General features: G+C 39.1%; 1 protein-coding gene and 1 long non-coding RNA gene across 3 annotated transcripts in view; one reads left to right on the top strand and one right to left on the bottom strand.

The window, feature by feature from the left end:
- Nucleotides 1-725, top strand: part of LOC107834583 (uncharacterized) — a 16,239-nt gene extending 15,514 nt beyond the window's left edge. The window contains exon 3 of the long non-coding RNA XR_001660384.1: nt 625-725. This is a non-coding gene — a long non-coding RNA (uncharacterized LOC107834583). The remainder of the gene's footprint in view (nt 1-624) is intronic.
- The window catches only part of LOC103130789 (voltage-dependent T-type calcium channel subunit alpha-1G-like), a 166,375-nt gene that overhangs the window by 56,533 nt on the left and 104,496 nt on the right, over nt 1-5,346 (bottom strand). The window lies entirely within an intron of this gene.

The raw sequence follows: 5,346 nt of genomic DNA, 5'->3' as shown, positions 1-5,346 counted from the left end.
GATTCTCTGGAAGAAAAGATCCGTTTTCTCGGTTTACACGACAACGGAAAACGGTACGTTTCAGAAACATCGCACTCTGGAACCCGTTTTCAATCTGTGCCATTGTCAGAGAAAACATTCGGTGGTTTCGTGTATATGCGCACTACAAACACAACAAAACTCTTCCGCTTCCCTCCCCCCCCACCTTCTCCGGAATGTGTTCAAAGTTCTGCTGGAGATGGGAGTTAAAGCTCCGTCTCACAGCGGACTCTACCAGACGTTTCCAGCAGACCCTCACAACACGTTTGGGCCTGCCAGGTCTGACCAGCATCATCCCCGACCACCAGAGCCAACTCACCACTAGGTAGTGGTCAGTGGACAGCTCCGTTCCTCTCTTCACCCGAGTTTCCAAGACATGTGGCCACAGATCCGACGAAACAATGACAAAGTCGATCACATATGGACAGGGGCGATGCCAGGAATCTTGGGCCCCCTGACAAAAAAATTTGTTTGGGCCCCCTCGCGCAGCTGCTGTTACAATATTTGAGTCTATTTGATCCATAAAAAGACTCACAATTTTAAAGGCTTGCATCTGCCTTGCTTTGTTTGGTTCAATACTGATAATTAGCACAATATTCACTGTAGCGGCCTCTCGGATTGAACAGCCAGACGCAGGGAGTTTCAAACGGGTGCAATTTAATCTCAACCTTTCTTTCCATTGACACCGTGAAAACTGTAGCATAAAACAAAAGAATACAGAACCGTTGGACATACTCAGCTCTTGTATAAAATAAACATATCAATATTTAGTTATACACAAAAAAATATGTTATGTCCTTTAACTCGTTAATATATAGTTTCGTTTATAAACCACAACATTCTACTGTTTCTTAAATAAACCTATAACATTTCTTATTACAAATCACAATTACATATATTTATACCTCATTCTGCTTTCCGAGGGCGCTATTTTAAAGATTTTCTCCGGGTTTCTTTATAATCTAACGTTGTCTCATCTTGCAGGGTGTTGCTAGGTAACCACAGAATAAACAAAGAAGAAATCTACCGTTCTTTAACATGGAAGCATAAATTAACCACTAGGAGTCACTGTTGGACCAATGAACAAGGAGAATTTTCAAATTTAGCAGTTATTTACACTCCCACCAAATCCTGTTACAATGAATGAACAAAGTAATACATAAAGAGTAAATGAATTGAACAGGATTTTTTGACTCTACTAAATAATGTAGACTAAATATGGTTGCATAAAATTACCATGAAATAAATAAACTGCACAAAAGTTGTTCATCTTTTCTAATCAATTTTTCAAAGGAAGAACTAAATTCTGAATTGGCCTCTCAATAATTGAAGGTTTAGAAGAAGAATTTGACTTTCGTTCATCGACTTGAACTTTGGCTCGACGGACCAATCCATCACTGCCTTGAACAGTGTCAACCACTCGTCCTAGTTGCCACTGATTTTTTGGAAGGTTATCGTCTTTGATAATGACAATGTCCTCCTTCTTGAGATTGCGTTGAGCTGAGTGCCATTTCTGTCTCATGGAAATGTTCATCAATTATTCCTTTTTCCAGCGACTCCAGAATTGTTCAATGAGATACTGCACTCTCCTCCACCTCTTTGTGGCATATAGGTCCTCTTTGACAAACACTCCAGGGAGAGGGAGAGCAACCTTAGATTTCATCATAATGAGATGGTTTGGTGTTATGGGCTCCAATGCTTGAGGATCATTGATTCAATCCACTGTTAATGGGCGGCTATTGACAATAGCCATGGCTTCATATAACAATGTCCTGAGGGATGCGTCATCAAGTCGGCCTGAGCACTGTGCGAAGGTAGCATTCAATACATTTCTGATAGTTCTGATTTGCCTTTCCCATACACCACCTGCATGACTGGCAGAGGGGGAATTGAAAACAAATTCACACTGTTTATCCGCCAAGAAAACTTCTAGTAACTTAGTGTCACATTGTTTCAGTGCTTGTGTGAACTCGTTCCTGGCACCAACAAAATTAGTGCCTTGATCACAGTGCAGTTGTCGTACAGCTCCTCTAATGCTAATAAAGCATCTCAGTGCATTTATGAATGAGTCAGATGACAAATCTTCAAGCATTTCGATATGGACAGCTCTAGAGTAGAGTAGTAGCTAATAGTACATGTAAAAATTAGGCCATATCTTTAAAAACTTTAAATTTCCCCCCAACAGGGGTGAGGCGATGGGATTACAGGCTATTTTTGAGTCTTTGCTCAAAAACTCTGTGAAGCATTTAAAATCTGGATAATCACCTGATCCATCAAGTTCCTCTACAACTATTTGACTCCACTTGCTTCACAGTCATTGAAGATAGCTAGTCCCTTGGACATGTGGAATTGCTTCTTTTCAGCCTTGGAGGAAGTCGGAAAACTCACGTTGCGCAAGTGAGTCATTTGCGTTGATCTTTGGCCATCTTGCAAGCTTGTCGAGGAAGGCTTTCTGTATAATAAACGCATTTCCATATCTGTCTTGTAAGACTTTCCATGCTTCAATGTATGCACTTTTTGAGTCTCGATAAAAGAAACCTTCAACAGCTTTGCGTGCTTCTCCAGCAAGATAATTTCTGAGATAAAACATCTTCTCACTTGCTGGGATGGGCTTTCTGTCAATAAGAGTCATAAATGACATCTTCCAATCAGTAAACCTCAAAGGATCTCCACTAAATACTGTGGATTCAGGGACTGGCAAGCGACTCATACTTAATGAGCTGGCGAATGTTTCAGCTAGATTGGATGTTTCTGGATTTATTGTCACCTTAGGAGCTGATTGGTAAGATTGGAGTGATGCAGCATCTGGATTTAAGCAGGGTTTATCTCTAGAGAAGACAGGGTTAGTTCTATAATTAATATCTTCAATTTCTTCAACATTGTTTTCAGTGTTCAAATTCCTCATATGCTCTCACACGAGCCGCTGCTACAGCCATTTCCTTTTCTTCTTTTAACTGCTGCAGTTTTGCTCTTTCTTGTTCCAGCTGTTGTTGCATTTCCACTTCCTTTTGCTTCATTTCTGACAGCATTTTTGACTCTAAGTTTCCATTCATTTTCTAATTTTTGGAGTTGTGCTTGCTGTGCTTGAATTTCCCTTGTAGCCTTTGATTGCTCCACTTTAGCAGCAAGCTCTGCTTGTGCATCTGCCTTGCTGTTATTAGTACTAGATGAACTGGAATGTCTGCTTGAACTCTCTGATGACTTTGATGAGTTTATGGTTTCAGTTTGAGTGTGACCAAAGATGGATCCATATTCATCTTTGTTTAATGTTTCTCTTACTCTTTCTTTCTCAAGATGACTATTATAATCTTTATCAATAGTCTCTATACGATTGTTTATGAGGTCACAGATTTCTTTTGTGAGTGTAACACAGGCTTCCATCTTTTTGACAATCTCTGCTGTGGTGTTTGTCTGTTAGTTTTCTGTCTCTGGAACTAGACGGCATGTCAACAGGATTTTCTGTTTTCTCTGTTGGAAGTGACATTTTATTTGCTTTCTGTAACTGCTTTGGGTTCACAGAAGCCTTTTTAACTATCCTTGACATTACGCCAATTCGGTTATGCTGTGAGCTTCTTGTGATTGTCCATTTTAACTTTATGCTTTATCTTGCCTGTGTGAGATCATTGGTGCGAGAGGAGACAGCTTCGTTCCAGATGGGATGGTGTCAGCTTCACTGCAGAAAGATCTGGTATCTTGCGTTGAGTTTTCACTGTAGCGGCCTCTTGGATTGAACAGCCAGACGCAGGGAGTTTCAAACGGGTTTACATTTACTGCTCATGAATTTAACATCCAACAGTCTGTAACCAGGATAATTTTTTCCATTTTTGTTAAATTCAGTTTTATTTATTTTATTTTCCATTTTGTTAGTTTTAGTTTATTTTATTTAAAGATTTACTTAAATATAAAAATCCTCCTTTCCTTAATTTATTCAGTACAAACTAACTATGTGACTAAAACTCGCGCAGTTTTAGTCACATGACAGCTGCACGTCAGCGTCCTAGATTGTCAGCTGCTGCTTATATGGCTGATGAATAACAACCTAGGTAGGAGACGCTGTCAGATGCTGATATGCAGGTAGGCTTCTGGTCTGTTTTCAAAGTCGTTATCTAACGCCTATTGTGCATCATTCACTTGTGTGCCTTTTAACTTGCAGACGTGCCAATGTTTCAGCCAAACGTTCTAGCGATCACAGTTTGTCAAGTGGGAACTGGTGAGTGTTGTTCGGGAGCTAGTATGCTATCACTAGCCTCCCTAGCCTGTTTGACCTCAGTCATACACTGATCTAAGTACATTTCATCATTTAGATGAAACATTTAAATTGAGATTCTTTACTTTATAAGACACTATCACTGTGTAAAGAGAAATTGAGTATTTGCATAAGTTTAATTACTGTTATGTAAACTCATGTCATTGTAAGATAAGACATGTGGAATTGATAATTTAGGCCTATTTATACAGACCAGGTTTGTTGCAGATTCCCATTCAAGGATTCTACTTCAAGATCTAGGATAAATCCTAGATTGTCTGGTATTATAACGTCCAGACTGGCAAGCTAACCCACAGCAGATCACAGAAATACCACACCCTATCAACTTCCTATCACCGAGGAACTTCTTCCGAATTGGTAGGAGACATTCAGCCAAAAATCTTCACTCTGGATTGGAACCTGCTGAAAAGAACTGGGTTTTTTTTGTTTTTTTTTTGTTTTTTTTTTCGTTACTCCTTTCATTACCAGCAAGAACTGTGGAACTCCTTGAACAAAGAAAACCATTCTGGACTTCATGAACTGTTTGAGTAACCTGTATATATTGTAAATACTAATACAATTCACTAGTTTTGCACTATTTGGTTGTCTGTGTTTTTACAATTTGCCACTTCCTCCAGTAGACGAACCTAATTTAAGAATTATTCTGATTGGATCTAACTTGGATTAATAACTCTATTATCCTAATGTTCCTAGATGTAATATAGGTGACATTATTTGGCGAGCTAACCAGGAGGTTGTTGGCATTTTGTTAAACACAATTTTTTTTTCTCTTCCCTTTTTTTTCTGCCATCATCAATATGGATGAAACTTGCCTTAAAGATTCCCAATTCTGTTTTGGTTTAAGGCATTTCAGATGAAGATGGTAAAGAGGAAGTATTTGACTTTTTGAAACAATATGGTCAAATTACAAGGTGTGAAACCATTTCTGAGGCTGATTCTGAGTTTGAGGCCCAGCTTGTGGTTGAATTTAGCAGCGGTGCAGCAGTAGGTGAATTGCGTTCTATTCTACCATATTCACTCTAGGGCTGTTGTAAACGAATATTTTAGTAATCGAGTAATCT

Source organism: Poecilia formosa, unplaced genomic scaffold (genome assembly GCF_000485575.1).
Source record: "Poecilia formosa unplaced genomic scaffold, Poecilia_formosa-5.1.2 Scaffold676, whole genome shotgun sequence".
Lineage (NCBI taxonomy): Eukaryota > Metazoa > Chordata > Actinopteri > Cyprinodontiformes > Poeciliidae > Poecilia > Poecilia formosa.
Note: the sequence above shows the minus strand (reverse complement) of the source record. Positions and strands in the feature narration are given on the sequence as shown.